Source organism: Lithobates pipiens, unplaced genomic scaffold (genome assembly GCF_037356315.1).
Source record: "Lithobates pipiens isolate NorthernLeopardFrog02 unplaced genomic scaffold, aLitPip1_a1.2 Scaffold_23, whole genome shotgun sequence".
Lineage (NCBI taxonomy): Eukaryota > Metazoa > Chordata > Amphibia > Anura > Ranidae > Lithobates > Lithobates pipiens.
Genome location: NW_027507785.1, coordinates 29,126,376 through 29,142,742, shown reverse-complemented (window position 1 = coordinate 29,142,742; position 16,367 = coordinate 29,126,376). Strand labels below are relative to the sequence as shown.

At 41.9% G+C, this 16,367-nt stretch overlaps 1 protein-coding gene across 8 annotated transcripts in view; it reads left to right on the top strand.

Annotated features, from left to right (window-relative positions):
• Positions 1–16,367, top strand: part of TENM4 (teneurin transmembrane protein 4) — a 2,098,843-nt gene that overhangs the window by 363,805 nt on the left and 1,718,671 nt on the right. For all 8 annotated transcript variants that reach the window (XM_077451390.1, XM_077451387.1, XM_077451388.1 and 5 more), the window contains exon 2: positions 15,773–15,870. The gene's annotated coding sequence lies outside the window, so the exon portion shown is untranslated. The remainder of the gene's footprint in view (positions 1–15,772; positions 15,871–16,367) is intronic.

The window sequence follows — 16,367 nt, the reverse complement described above, 5'->3', positions numbered from 1 at the left end:
CTCACAATCTTCATTAGAAGTGCTGCTAGTCAGATAGACCTTATTTCCTTGCTGAAGGACATCCAGCACCATCTAGCCCAGAGTTTCCCCAACCAGGGTCCCATGGAACCCTAGGTATCCTCAAGAGGTTGCTAGGGGTTCCTTGAGCAAAGAGCAATTTCTGCCTCAGATAACTGTAAGTTCCCACTGAAACTATTGATAATTTTAGCCATCTGTAATGGGGTAATTCTTCCCAATGATCTCAAGTATAATGAGCATTCTTCCTACTGACCATCACACTAATATATCATAAGGACACAGTGGGCAACACAGTGGTGTAGTGGTTAGCACTCTCACCTAGCAGTAAGAAGGGTCACTGGTTCAAATCCCAACCACGACACTGCCTGCCTGGAGTTTTCATGTTCTCCCAGTGCCTGCATGGGCATACTCCAGTTTCCTCCCACACTCCGAAGACATGCAGGTAGGTAAATTGGCCCTAGCATATGAATAGGGACCTTGGATTGTGGGCTCCTTGAGGGTAGGGACCAATATGAGTGTGTGATGTACAGGGGCAATTGTAGACACTCACTCGGGTTGGACTGGTGTCTTTATTCAACCTTACTAACTATGAAACCATAAGTAGATATATTAATTATTATTAAGGGTCCTCTGAGACCAGAAAGTTATTTAAAATGTTCCTGTGTAGCAAAAGTGGAGAAAGGCTGATTTAGCCCTTACCTCCCCAGCCTGACTGACCCTGGCCTGCCTCTTTCTTAGATTGAATTATCTGTTCTTTAAATCATGGAGCATCACAAGTGTCTGAAGCCAAACACAGAAAGCCTAGGAATGCCCACTCCTCCGAAACTGATGCCCAAGGCATTTTGATATTTGCATAACTCACTGTTTGCATCAGGACTAGAGGCTCTTGAAGGGTGTACTGAGGCAGGGCGCTGTGATGTTTTCAGGAAGCTATGTATAGCACCCTGCCAGGTCCTCTTACCAGCAATGATCTGTCTGTAGTGCATAGAGATACACAAAGGCCCAGTGATAACATCACCGGGAATAAAATAAGATTTCTAATGAAAATGGAAAGGTTTCATTACCAGATGTTATTAGCATGTTGACGTGGGAGAACTACATAGGGCTAATTATAGGTAATATAGCCTGTTGCAGGCTGAAAACAAGCTGATAATGTAGGTGCTAATTGTGAGGCAGTGGCTTGCAACAGAAAGTGCTGGTACTGGCATATAATATTTTTTGTAACAGAAAAAGAAAACGATTTGCTCAAGAAAACTGTATACCATGAAGCCTGATGCCAAAAATAGATTTTGGGTTTAAATATGCATGCACACAAACCAAGACACACATATGTGGGGCTTTAGTGCCCACATGCTGCACATATATGTCCATGGGCACCAGCTCTTTGTCAAAACCATGAAATCAGACCAAGAGAGAAGTACAATTAAATCACACTTGTTTAATAATAAAAGTAAAAAGAACAAACGTAGTCAAAACATAGCCAAAGCTCAATAACCGGAATGGATAGTCAGCCAAGCCAGAAACAGCAAGCAGGATCTGAAGCCAGAAGGGATGTCAGCAAAGCGAGTCTTTAAACAGGAATGCAGGAGATCGTCTCTGTGATGTTGACCAAGGTGAAGGCAGAGATCCTCTTTACTGGACAGCTTAAGTAGGCAGGACTGAGGAGCAGGATATCATCAACAGCTGAGTAACTGTGGAGAGATAGAAGCTGGCAATTAGCCGACAGTTGAGCGGCCAGCTCAGAGAAGGAAGGGCTGAGCCCAGCCCTGACAATCTTTTTGTGCAGAGAGTGTGCTCACTATGCACTCCCAACACAGTGACTGAGCTGTCAAAGACAGCCCTTGGTCATTACCAATGCATTTGACTCAGCAGGATGGTCTTCTCATCATGTGACTACTGTGACAACCCTTGAAAAACTAACAGGTACCACTCTAGGCTCCTGTGTCCCAATCCGGTTACTCACACTGTAAGGGTGCTGGCTGGGAAAAACCTGCACTGGCTCGTGCACTAAATACAGGAGCGAGAAGTTCAGAGTATCGCAAACCAAAGCAACCTGACAGTTGGCAGAGTAAGAGAAGCCTCAGCCCAGCTCTGTTCAGTCCGTGCCCTCTGGTGTATTTTATCCCGCCCGAGGGGCTTAGTCATGGAACCTCTCGACAGTTGGCAGAGTAATAGCAGCCTCAGCCCAGCCCCGTTCAGTCCATGCCCTCCAATGTATTTTACCCCGATCAGGGGGCTTAGTCATGGAACCTCTTGACAGTCGACAGGGTAAGAGCAGCCTCAGCCCAGCTCCATCCAGGCCACGCCCTCGGACACGTTTCATTCCACCCACTGGGCTTAGTCCTAGAACCCCCAGGACAAAGCCCCATTTGTGGGGTACATGGCCTGGATGGAGCTGGGCTGCTTCTTTTACTCTGCCGACGTGAGTATGCAATGCACAGGGATAGGGACAATTGTAGACACTCACTCAGGTTGGACTGGTGTCTTTATTCAACCTTACTAACTATGTCACTATGTAACAACCAATTCCAATGGTCATGTGATTGGCTCATTCCTTCCACTCCTCCGGGCATAATGACTCTGTTAAAGGGACGCATCATGGGTAGGAAAGGGTTAATGAAGAAAGACAAGTGGTTGTCTTGATAGGTCTTTTCTCAAACTGGTTATCTATATGTAACTTTAGCAGACCTCAATGCTCTGTCTAATTGGGCGACTATGTGGCAGATGAGGTTTAATGTTGAGAAATGTAAAGTTATGCACTTGGGGGCTAAGAATATGCATGCATCATACACGCTAGGGGGAGTACAACTGGGGGAATCCATAGTGGAGAAGGATCTGGGGGTTTTGGTAGATCATAAGCTCAATAATAGCATGCAATGCCAAGCTGCGGTTTCCAAAGCGAGCAAAGTCCTTTCTTGTATTAAGAGAGGTATGTACTCCAGAGAGAGAGATATCATTTTGCCCCTGTTCAAATCATTAGTAAGACCTCATCTGGAATATGCCGTTCAGTTTTGGGCACCAGTTCTCAAAAAGGATATCGGGGAACTGGAGAAAGTGCAGAGAAGGGCAACCAAACTGATAAGAGGCATGGAGCAACTCAGCTATGAGGAAAGATTAGAGGAACTGAATTTATTCACTCTTGATAAGAGGAGATTAAGGGGGGATTTGATCAACATGTACAAATATATAAGGGGTCCATATAGGGAACTTGGTGTCGAGTTATTCACTTTAAAGTCAACAAAGAGGACAAGGGAGCACTCTTTACGTCTAGAGGAGAAGAGATTTCATCTCCAAATACGGAAAGGTTTCTTCACAGTAAGAGCTGTGAAAATGTGGAATAGACTCCCTGCAGAGGTGGTTATGGCCAGCTCAGTGGATTGCTTTAAGAAAGGCCTGGATTATTTCCTAAGTGTACGTAATATAACTGGGTACTAAAATTTATAGGTAAAGTTGATCCGGGGAAAATCCGATTGCCTCTCGGGAGATCAGGAAGGAATTTTTTCCCCTGCTTTAGCAAATTGGATCATGCTCTGCTGGGGTTTTTTGCCTTCCTCTGGATCAACTGTGGGTATAGAATTGGGTATATGGGCTGGTATATGTATGTGTGTATGTATGTGTGTATATATATGTATAGTATATTTGATTTTATTTATTTATTTATTTATTTTTTTTGGTTGAACTGGATGGACTTGTGTCTTTTTTCAACCTGACTAACTATGTAACTATGTAACTATGTTTAGAGATCTAATTAGTTACCATTGTTAGTGATTGGTTGAAGAACTCACAATCTTCAGATTGCCCGCCCAGCACCTGTTTAGTGAGACAGACCCTCCCTCATGTCTTAAAGTAGCATATATTTGTACTCTCTATTACAAGTAAGCTAAACCAGATGCCCCCCCTCATCACACACACACACACAATAGGTCTGCCAGAGACAGGTGTTTTCTGCGAGAGAACACGGCGTGCAAGCGTTCATTTTTGTTGTTTTCGTCCAACATTCTCATCAGCGTTAGATTTTATTTCTTTTCCAGCGTCCCTGATTACTCTTCTGTTTCTTGGCAACCTGAGCGTTCCGTCTGTGTGTAGGAGGAATGGAGTCACATTGGTTCACCTCTCCATGTTCCCCACCTCTGATCCAAATCACAGATCAATAGCCTCTAATAATACTTTCCCTCTTGCATTTTACAGAATACCCGGAAACAAGGTTAGCAAAGGTTTTTTTTTTTTTTTTTTTTTCGTTTAATTTTTATTGACGTTTTCCAAAATGATACAGAAAAATAGAGATAGCTATGTGTAGTACAGGGATGAGATCCAGCAAGGAACATGGTTATTGTACTAAATATTCAGACGTCGCTGTAAGGTTCAATACCTATATGGCTTCACCTATCTAGGTGGTAGCACACATGCAAGTATTCCATTTAGTTCAAAAGCCTAGTGGAGAGCCTTGAGAGTGCTAAAGCTTGTTATGCCGGTAATGAGCTTTAGAAAAGAGATAGGTCTATAACAAAAGAGAATACGTACAGTATATTTACAAGATAGTCTGTAACCTAGAAACCCATCTTCTTACCAGTAACGTAATGTGGGTCAATACATTGAACAGGAAGGATGTTGTGACCATAATGGCCAGTCAGACAACATTTTTTGTAAGGGTTGTTCTTGTATGCTGGCATTCATTTAATCACAACTGGACTTGCTGATTGCAAACTTCTTGCTGCCCACATACAGCACATGTACAGCAGCAAAGACCGTGGCCTTTAACACCCACATGCCACACATATGCTTCCATGGGTGGCAGAAGTTCTCGTGCTGAGAGCACGCTTGCTGCATGCTTCCCAGCACTGAGATCAAACTGTCAAGGACAGCTCATGGGCTCTAGTAATTATCCGGAGTCCCCAGGACCGGCTGTTGGTCATGTGACCACTCTGGCAGCCAATCACAGCAGTCACATGAGCAGACGGTATTCTGATGCCAACTGTTGTAATAGTGACTTATCCCTTGTTGACTAGAAATAAAGGGCATATAACCGCGCTAATAGTGATACATAATTGAAAAATATTCTATAGAGGAAAAAGCTGTGACATATAAACATGCGATAACCATGCAAAAAGAGTATAAAAGGGAAATAATCGCGCTAATTAGAAAAATATTGAGTTCCCTAAGCAGAATCATAAGTTAATATATGTGCAAAAAGCAATGTGCATAAAACTATATGCCCTGAATGCATATTAAATAAACATAAATAATGTCATTTTATATATAAGACAAAAATAAAATTGAAAAAAAGGTGTCCATATAAAATCATATAGTGCAAATTGATATAATGATTAAACTCAAATAGACATTAAGTGCAAAGTCCACATAAAGGTTAGAATAAACAAATCATTATATTGGGGATAATTTACGAAAGGCAAATCCACTTTGCACTGAAAGTGCACTTGGAAGTGCAGTCGCTCTCAATCTAATGCCGCGTACACACGAACTGACTTTCCGGCGGACTATCCGACGGACTTTGCAGAGGAGGTCTGCCGGACCTTCAAAAGAACGAACTTGCCCACATGCGATCACTCCAAAGGTCCGATGGATTCGAACGTAATGACGTAGGACCGGACTAGAATAAGGAAGTTCATAGCCAGTAGCCAATAGCTGCCCTAGCGTCAGTTTTCGTCCGTCGGACTAGCACACAGACGTCCGGATTTTTCGACCGGACTTGAGTCCGTCGGATAGATTTGAAACATGTTTATTTCTAGGTGCGTCGGAATTTTGGGAAACAAAAGTCCGCTGGAGCCCACACACGATCAAATTGTCCATCGGATTCCAGTCCGCCAGACCTAGTCCGTTGAAAAGTCCGATTGTGTGTATGCGGCATTAGGGGTAGATCTGAAATGAGTGGAAGTTCTATTGATTTTATCATCCAATAATGTGCAAGCTAAAATGAAGTTTTTTTATTTTCCTTGCATGTCCCCCTCAGATCTACTTCCAAGTGCACTTGCAGTGCAAAGTAGATTTTCCGTTAGTAAATAACCCCCGTAGTGTATATTGAATCCAATTCCTCAATGTGAGGAGAAATGAGTGGAAAAAACAAGTTGAAAGGTGATTCCACCACCGCCAAGAGGGTAAAGGGTGGGTCTATCCTTAGAGTGCACATTATCCCTTGTTGAGACCTCTATGCATCATAATGAATGGGCACCCTTGGGCACTGCCCAGGGGCCCAAGGTGCATGGGGACTCCATGTTAATCTTGCATTACATCATAGTTACTGGATAGGTCCTGGATTTGCTGGGATAGTCACGCTTTTTACCAAGCAGTCCCAGGATGACAGTGTCCCAGAACCTGCACTGTGCCCTCCTGACCTTTCCTGTACTGTACCATTCTGCCTCCACCATGTACTGTGCCCTTTGTGTTGATTAGCCTTTGATTTATGGCATGTTGTCTTATTGTTTAAAATTAATTTTATTAAAAGTAATTATATATATATACATATATATATATATATATATATATATATATATAAATATATATCTTTAATTCTATGAACTATGTATACTTTTACTTATACTCTGGAGAGTAGATGAGAGAAGGACCTTGAGGTTCTAGTAGATGATAGGCTCAGCAATGGTATGCAATGCCAAGCTGCTGCTAACAAAACAAACAGAATATTGGCATTAAAAAGGGGATCAACTCCAGAGATAAAACGATAATTCTCCCGCTCTAAAAAACTCTGGTCCGGCCGCACCTGGAGTATGCTGTCCAGTTCTGGGCACCAGTCCTCAGGAAGGATGTACTGGAAATGGAGCGAGTACAAAGAAGGGCAACAAAGCTAATAAAAGGTCTGGAGGATATTAAATATGAGTAAAGGTTGTGAGCACTGAACTTATTCTCTCTGGAGAAGAGACGAGGATATGATTTCAATTTACAAATACCATACTGGTGATCCCACAATAGGGATAAAACTTTTTCACAAAAGGGAGTTTAAGAAGACTCGTGGCCACTCATTAAAATTAGAAGAAAAGAGGTTTAACCTTAAACTACGTAGAGGGTTCTTTACTGTAAGAGTGGCAAGGATGTGGAATTCCCTTCCACAGGCGGTGGTCTCAGCGGGGAGCATCGATAGTTTAAAAAAACTATTAGATAAACACCTGAACGACCGCAACATACAGGGATATACAATGTAATACTGACATATAATCATACACATAGGTTGGACTTGATGGACTTTTTTCAACTTCACCTACTATGTAACTATGTAACTATGAATGCAGGAAATTACAGCAGACAACTGGATGTGGAAGACGATTGAAAGGACGGTATTTGCAGGTCAAAACATGGTAATGGGTTCCCAGATGTGAGCAGAATGCATGTGTCCTTGAGGCAAGTGGCCATCTTTATCCCTACAAGACAGTGTGAAGGAACAGGAAATACATCACAAGTATAGGAGGGGCACAGAGAATAGGACAGAAAAAGATGATGCAATAACCAAAATAACCACAAGATGGCAGTCTAACCAACTATACAGAGTCCAAATAACAATGGCCTAGGAAATTAAAGTAGAACTATAGGCAAAACTTTTTTTCTTAATTTTGGATAGAGCAAGTGAGGGTTATAACCCCTTTTAAAAAAAAAATTTTGGCATCTGTGTCCCATTGTGGAGATTTGCCTTCATTTCCTGTCCCATAACCAAACAGGAAGTGAGGTAGTGAACGAGCAATGATTCTAGCATCAAACCTCCTGTGTATCTCTAAAATGGTAACCTGTAAAGGCAATTAAAGCATCGCCTATGGAACATTTTAAGTACTGTAGTTTGGCGCCATTCCACAGGCGGATGCAATTTTAATGTGTGACATGTTAGGTATCTATTTAGTCAGCGTAACAAAAAAAAAAAAAATAGGTACTATATTAAAATAGGTACTATATTGTGTTTGTGTGCAATAACATTTATTGAAGTGTATTTTTTTGTTTAAATTGCATTTGATAAATATCGTGTGATGTAAAAAATTGAAATTGCAACACCCATAAATGTATTCTATAGGGTCTCTGATATATATATATATATATATATATATATATATATATATATATATATATATATATATATATATAAATAAATAAAATATGTTGGGGTTCCAATTAATTTTCTAGAAAAATAAAAGTATATTTGTACATGTGAAAGGTGCCAGAATTGTGGCCCGGTAAGGAAGTAGTTACACACCCTGCACAGAAAAATGTTTGTTGATCTGCCAAATCTTTGTCGGGGGTTGGATGCTAATAGAAACTCTCCATAGTGTTACCTTGTCGGCACTGTTGCCAAACCAGGACAGATCCAACGCGTTTTGGAAAATCCTTCTTCAGGGTAAATAGGGTATGCCATATATTTCATATATGACGCAATATTTTTGAATTAAGAATGTAACTTGAATAAAATTTTTCCTTTAAAACCAAAGTTTAGTGCCACTTTAAATCCTTTATCGGTGGAGGATTTTTTCTTTTTTTTCTCTGGAGTTTAGCTTTAAGAGAAAAACTAAAAGGAGGAATAAAGCACCCGGTTTGTCATCTCTTTTCTTAGATCATTATTTATGTTCAAATTCGGTTTAGAGGAGTTCATACATTCAACATGAAATTCAGTCTCCTTAAGTGATTGTAAAGGTTTTTTTTTTTTTTTTTTTTTTTTAGAATAACAAACCTATAATACTTACCTCCACTGTGCAGCTTGTTTTGCACAGAGTGGCCCCTAACCTCGTCTTCTGGGGTCCTCCGTTGGCTCTTGTGGCTCCTCCCTCCATCAGATAACCCCCTAGGAGAAGCGCCCTCCTGAGGGAGTTACCTTGCGGGTGCGCTCCTGAGTCCAGAATTCGACATTCATAGCCACCGAATGTATGACTTGGCCAGCCCGGCTCCTGCGTCATTGGATTTGATTGACAGCAGCGGGAGCCAATGGCTGCACTGCTATCAATCTATCCAATTAAGACCCGAGAACCCCAGGCAAAGAGACAGCATGTCCGTGCCGGGTCAAGTTCCAGGGCTCAGGTAAGTAAAATGGGGGGGGGGGGGCTGGGGGGCCGGTCACTGCCAGGTGTTTTTTCACCTTAATGCATAGGATGAATTAAGGTGAAAAACATGAAGGTTTACAACTCCTTTAAAGCTGAACTCTGGGATCAGCAAATTATGTCTAAATCCATTCTTCATGTGTATTCTTCCTGGATTCTTGGTGAGCTTTGCGGACTTCTTCCAGATCTGTGCAGTAATCCAGTGTAAAACTTTGGCTTCCTGTAATAAAGACCGTAAGAAAGACAGCAAGAAAGACCGCTCACTGCTGCTCTCTCTATGTGCAGGGTGACTGCAGGGCTTAGACAAGGAGTGGGTAGTAGGGGAAGCTGCCCTGGGCACAGTGGAACAAGGGAGCAGAGAATGGACATATGATAGTCTAGGGCAGTGATGGCAAACCTTGGCACCCCAGATGTTTTTGAACTACATTTCCCATGATGCTCATGCACTCGGCAGTGTACCTGAGCATCATGGGAAATGTAATTCCAAAACATCTGGGGTGCCAAGGTTCGCCATCACTGGTCTCAGGCATACATTAACAGAGGCTTGCCTTGGGCGCTAGACCAACCTGTCCCGGTATTAGGGGACTGGTCTTGTCTCCGCCCCCTCCCATATATTTCTGCAGGCAGACTGTGCTGGGTGGGGCTTTTCTGGACTGGAGTTCTCCTTCAAATCTGGTCGTGGTTCTTTAAAAACGTTCTTTTCCACCAATGTATTCCATCACGGGAGGATGAAGCAAACTTTACACTAGATTCTGACTTCAGCTTGGCGAGTTGTAGCTGAAAGCATTTCTCTTTGGCTTTGGGTCAACAAACATAAGAAATAAATTATCATCTTAACATGACACGCAATTTGTTTTTCCTGAAAGCCAAAGAGTGGCTACGGCGCTCTTAAAATATTCAGTTTTCTTTCCTCTTTTATAATATTTTAAACATTTATATCTGTTTCCTCGGGACTTACATTACACTCAGTAAAAATTTGGAAACCATCATTACCTAGGGTGAAAATAAGATCCATTGAATCTTACGAGCCAATAACTTCTGACATCTCCAGTGTGTTTTTCCACATGCGGTTTGCAGCCAAGACCTCGAAGCAAACAGAGAATCTGTGTACTCCAAGAAGACCACCAGAACTTGTCAGAGGAGAGGAAACCATCTCCTTCTGGCCCCCAATTCATGGAATGGAATGTTTGGAAATCTAAACGGCTGGGAAATCGTAAAGTGGAGGAAGATTCATTTAGCATTAAAAATATTTAGAAAAGGGTTGTACGACTTGAAAAATACCAGGATTGGAGTACTGAGTGCTTTATTTTGCTTTTTTAAATTTGTTATGCCAATTAGGGATGGGCCCGATGTTCGAGTCGAACCACAGCCCAGGGTTGTCGGGAAGAGACCCTTGTCCAAATCAACATGGGTACAAGATGCTTTGGGGTGAGGGGCACAGAGCCCCCTGCACCAAAGCACCCACCTCCAAATGCTAAGGGCACGTGACCTGGTATGGTTTGGGGGGGCACTCTCTCGTCCCCCACTTTTCCTGACCTGCCAGGCTACATGCAACAGACGAAAAACAAGCTCTGGACTGCCGCACTCTTCAGAAGACCACTTTCTTTTATTGGGAAATCACATCACAGCTCAACAAACACAGCGAACAAGGAAAAATTGCTGAAGTTTCACTATGAATAAGCACTACAGCTAGTGCGAAACGTCAGCAATTGTTGCTTGTTCGCTGTGTTTGTTGAGCTGTGATGTGATTTTCCAATAAAAGAAAGTGGTCTTCTGAAGAGTGCGGCAGTCCAGAGCTTGTTTTTCGTCTGTTGCTAGTGGTAATAGCCAGCACCTGTGGCTTCCCATCCGAAGAGACAGTTTACAGCCTGCATGTGTGCTCCTGGAGCGTTGAGATCCCTTCTCCTGCCAGGCTACATGCTCAGATAAGGGTTCGGTATGGATTTAGGGGGGCCCCTCGCCAATTTTTTTTTTTTTTTAGTTTATTTTGGCGTGGGGCCCCCCGTTTTTTCCCCATTGTTTTTCTCTATTTTATACATCACACAGATGCGCCACTTTACAGGCAGACTAATGCCGCGTACACACGACCGGACTTTTCGACGGACTAGGTCCAGCGGACAATCCGATGGACTTTGCAGATGAGGTCCACCGGACTTTCAAACTAACAGACTTGGCCACACACGATCACTCCAAAAGTCAGACAAATTCAAACGTAATGACGTAGAATAAGGAAGTTCATAGCCAGTAGCCAATAGCTGCCCTAGCGTCGGTTTTAGTCCGTCGGACTAGCACACAGACGAATGGATTGTCTACTAAAAGCCGAGTCCAGCGGATAATTTGGAAGCCAGTCTTATTTCTAGGTCCGCCTGAATTTTAGGAAGAAAAAGTCAGCTGGAGCCCACACATGATCGAATTGTCCAATGGACTCTGGTCCGCCGGAAAGTCTGATCGTGTATATGTGGCATTAGCGGAACCCCCAGGCAAGATATTTAAAGGAATATTTCATTTTTGTCGTTTCACTTGCATCATTAAAATCACTGCTCCTTTAAAAACGATGGGTTTAAAACTTTTTTTGCATTGATACATGTCCCCCAGGGCAGTACTCAGGTTCCCATACACTTTTTATGGTAGTAACTTCCATATACAGTGCCTTGAAAAAGTAATCATACCCCTTGAAATTTTCCACATTTTGTCATGTTAAAACCAAAAACGCAAATTAATTGTACTGGGATTTTATGTGATAGACCAACACATAGTGGCACATAAAATTGTGAAGTGGAAGGACAATGATAAATGATTTAAAACATTTTTTATGAATAAATATGTGAAAAGTGTGGGGGGTGCATTTATATGGCGCCCCCCTGAGTCAATAATTTGTAGAACCCCCTTTCACTGAAATTACAGCTACGAGTCTTTTTGGGGATGTCTCTACCAGCTTTGCACATCTAGAGAGGGACATTTTTGCCTATTCTTCTTTGAAAAATATCTCAAGCTCTGTCAGATTGGATGGAGAGCGTCTGTGAACAGCAATTTTCAAGTCTTGCCACAGTTTCTTAGTTGGAGGTCTGGACTGTGACTGGGCCATTCTAACACATGAATATGCTTGGATCTAAACCATTCCATTGTAGCTCTGACTGTATGTTTAGGGTCGTTGTCCTGCTGGAAGGTGAACCTCCGCCCCAGTCTTAAGTCTTTTTTAGACTCTAACAGGTTTTCTTTTAAGATTTCCCTGTATTTGTCTCCATCCATCTTCCCATCAATTCTGACCAGCTTCCCTGTCCCTGCTAAAGAAAAGCATCCCCACAATATGATGCTGCCACCACCATGTTTCACAGTTGGGGATGGTGTGTTCATAGTAATGTGCAGTGTTAGTGTCCTGCCACACATAGCATCTGACCAGAGCACCTTCTTCCACATGTTTGCTGTGTCCGCCACATGGCTTCTTGCAAACTGCAAATATAAATTCTTATGACTTTCCTTCAACAATGTCTTTCTTCTTGCCACTCTTCCATAAAGGCCAGATTTGTGGAGAGCACGACTAATAGTTGTCCTGTGGACAGATTCTCCCACCTGAGCTGTGGATCTCTGCAGCTCCTCCAGAGTTACCATGGGCCTCTTGGCTACTTCTCTGATTAATGCTCTCCTTGCCCGGCCGGTCAGTTTAGGTGGACGGCCATGTCTTGGTAGGTTTGCAGTTGTGCCATACTCTTTCCATTTTCGGAATGATGGATTAAACAGTGCCCCATGAGATGTTCAAAGCTTCGGATATTTTTTTCTAACCTAACCCTGCTTTAAACTTCTCCACAACTTTATCCCTGATCTATCTGGTGTCTTCCTTGGCCTTCATGATGCTGTTTATTCACTAAGGTACTCTAAGAAAAAAACTCTGAGAGCTTCACAGAACAGCTGTATTTATACTGAGATTAAATCACCCACAGGTAGACTCTTATTTACTAAACAGGTGACTTCTAAAGGCAATTGGTTCCGCTATATTGTAGTTAGGGGTATCAGAGTAAAGGGGGCTGAATACAAATGCCACACTTTTTCAAAACATTTTGAAAACCATTTATCATTTTCTTTCCACCTCACAATTATGTTTCACTTTGTGTTGGTCTATCACAAAAAAAATCCCAATAAAATTAATTTACGTTTTTGGTTGTAACATGACAAAATGTGGAAAATGTCAAGGGGTATGAATACTTTTTCAAGGCACTGTAATGCCGCGTACACACGATCAGGCTTTCCAACGGGAAATGTTGGATGTGAGCTTGTTGGCTGAAAGTCCGACCATGTGTAGGCTCCATCAAACATTTGTTGGCGGACTTTCTGCCAACACATGTTGGCTTGCAGGTTCTCAAATTTTTGTTGTCTGACTTTCTGATCATGTGTACACAAGTCTGTCGCACAAAAGTTTACGCATGCTCAGAATCAAGTACGAGCCAGAAGTGCTCGGTCTTGTAAAACTAGCGTTCGCAATGGAGATATCACGTACGTCTTGTACGTCACTACATTTGTATTTGTTGGCCAACATTTGTGTGACCGTGTGTATGCAAGACAAGTTGGAGCCAACACCCTTAGAACAAAAATCCAGTGTTTTGTTGTCGGAAAGTCCGATCGCATGTACAAGGCATTAGCTTTTAAAATGAGGACTTTTGATTTTTAATGTTTGTGTCCCATAGACTTTAATAGAGCTTGCATGTTTGCTAGAACGTTTTGCTTGTTTGAGATGTTCTGGGGCAAACTGAACCGGGGAATATTCGGCCCATCCCTACTGGCAATCAAGATGTAACAAGAACAAATAAAAAATCTAAAGCCTCATACACACGATAGGACTTTGTACAAACTTTCCCTTGGATTTTTGTACAAAGGGCGTCGGCCCTGAACTTGTATTGCATACACACAGCAGGACTTTTTCAGCCAACTTTCACCAAATCACGTGGTTTTTCTGCTCTTTACCGCCATCTTTGGTCAACTTTTGTATTGTTGTCTGATCTTTTGCATTGGTTCTGAGCATGCCTGTTTGTACTTTGTACAAAAGTCCTATGGTTTTCTGTACACACGATCAGACTTTGCTCCATTGGACTTTTGTTGCCAGAAAGTTTGTCCGTTCGCACAGCCAACAAAAGTCTGATGAAAACCAAAAAAGTTTGTCCGATGGAGCGTACACACGGTCGGATGTTGCTCCAAAACAGCTAATTTGCATGTTTGTTGTCAAAAAGTCTGATCGTGTGCATGGGCCTTAAGTAACTATAAAGGCCCATACACACGATCGGACTTTTTGACAACAAACATGCAAATTAGCTGTTTTGGAGCAACATCCGACCGTGTGTATGCTCCATCTGACAAACTTTTTTGGTTTTCATCGGACTTTTGTTGGCTGTGCGAACGGAAAAAACTTTCTGGCAACAAAAGTCTGATGGAGCAAAGTCTGATCGTGTGTACAGAACACCATAGGACTTTTGTACAAAGTACAAACAGGCATGCTCAGAACCAATGCAAAAGATCAGACAACAATACAGAAGTTGACCAAAGGTGGCGGTAAAGAGCAGAAAAACCACATGATTTGGTGAAAGTTGGCTGAAAAAGTCCTGCTGTGTGTATGCAACACAAGCTCTCGGCCAATGCCCTTTGTACAAAAATCCAAGGGAAAGTTTGTACAAAGTCCTATCGTGTGTATGAGGCTTTAAACTGTGCTAAAAGGTAACGGCAGTGTACAGGGGGTGCAGTCAGGAGGAGCTCAGGCTGAAGCCATATCTTCACCTTTCTGTATAGTGGCTGAGTTTCGGTGTGCAGTTTTTCGACCTGCTGTCTTCTGGGTGTTTCCAGTGTAGCATACAAAAACATTTTAGACAATTGTGTATTTCCAACCTTGTGGCACCAGTTTGGGGAGGGACCATCTTCTTTTCTACCATGGCTGTGTCTCCAAAGTCTAAAGGCCCATACACACGATCAGACTTTTTGACAACAAACATGCAAATTTGCTGTTTTGGAGCAACATCCGACTGTGTGTACGCTCCATCAGACAAACTTTTTTGGTTTTCATCGGACTTTTGTTGGCTGTGCAAATGGAAAAAACTTTCTGGCAACAAAAGTCTGATGGAGCAAAGTCTGATAGTGTGTACACAAAACCATAGGACTTTTGTACAAAGTACAAACAGGCATGCTCAGAACCAATGCAAAAGATCAGACAACAATACAGAAGTTGACCAAAGGTGGCGGTAAAGAGCAGAAAAACCACATGTTTTGGTGAAATTTGGCTGAAAAAGTCCTGCTGTGTGTACGCAATACAAGTTCAGGGCCGACGCCCTTTGTACAAAAATCCAAGGGAAAGTTTGTACAAAGTCCTATCGTGTGTATGAGGCTATAGTTTGACCAGTTTAATGTGGAGGAACTGCACCTCAACCCACCCCTGGGATGGAATTGGAACTTGAGTGCGAGCTAGGTCTTCCATCCAACATCAGGACTTGAACTCACAAATACTCTTTTGGCTGAATGGGCACAAATTCCCACAGATACTCTCGAAAATCTTATGGAAACCAAGAATGGTAGAGGATGGTATAGCCAGAAAAGGGGGGAACCATCTCTATATTAGTACCCATGGTTTTTGTGATGGTCAGGTGTCCACATCAACAAACATCTACCCATACAGTGTAATTTGTCAGAAATATAATATGAAATAACATTGTACTAACTCATTTCCTTACTTCTTACAGGCATCTTCATGAATGACATGAAAATCAATGGTTTTTAAAGTACCACAATGTAGAGCACTGGACTTGGTGGAGCAGAAAGGGCAGCTATAAAGTTTAAGGTAGGAGGTCATACTGTATATCGTTATTGACTGTCTATGCTTAAAATGTATGTATAACAAGATTGTTTTTTTTTTTTTTTTTTTGGTTTTGGATAGAGTAGGAAAGGGTTAAACCCACTATCAGCTTGCTTTAAAAACGAAGAAAGAGAAAAAACAATACACATAATTTTAGTTTACAAATATGGGTAAGTGCACATAGGTATGATACATACTAGAAATTACAATAAAACTAAAAGTAAGCGATGAGAACATATACCATTAAAATATAATATACACGGTGGGCAGATAAATATGATATCTCACCGTGTGGACAATGACTCCAAAAAGGTTATAGCTCAAAGATCAAGTCAAAAAATGAATGCAACAATTGATTATGCGATAAGAATTGATGATACGATAGGAGGGAGAGCCAAACTAACAGGCAACGGTCCACAAAACTGTAAACTAAAATTATGTGTATTGTTTTTTCTCTTTCTTAGTTTTTAAAATAAAGCTGC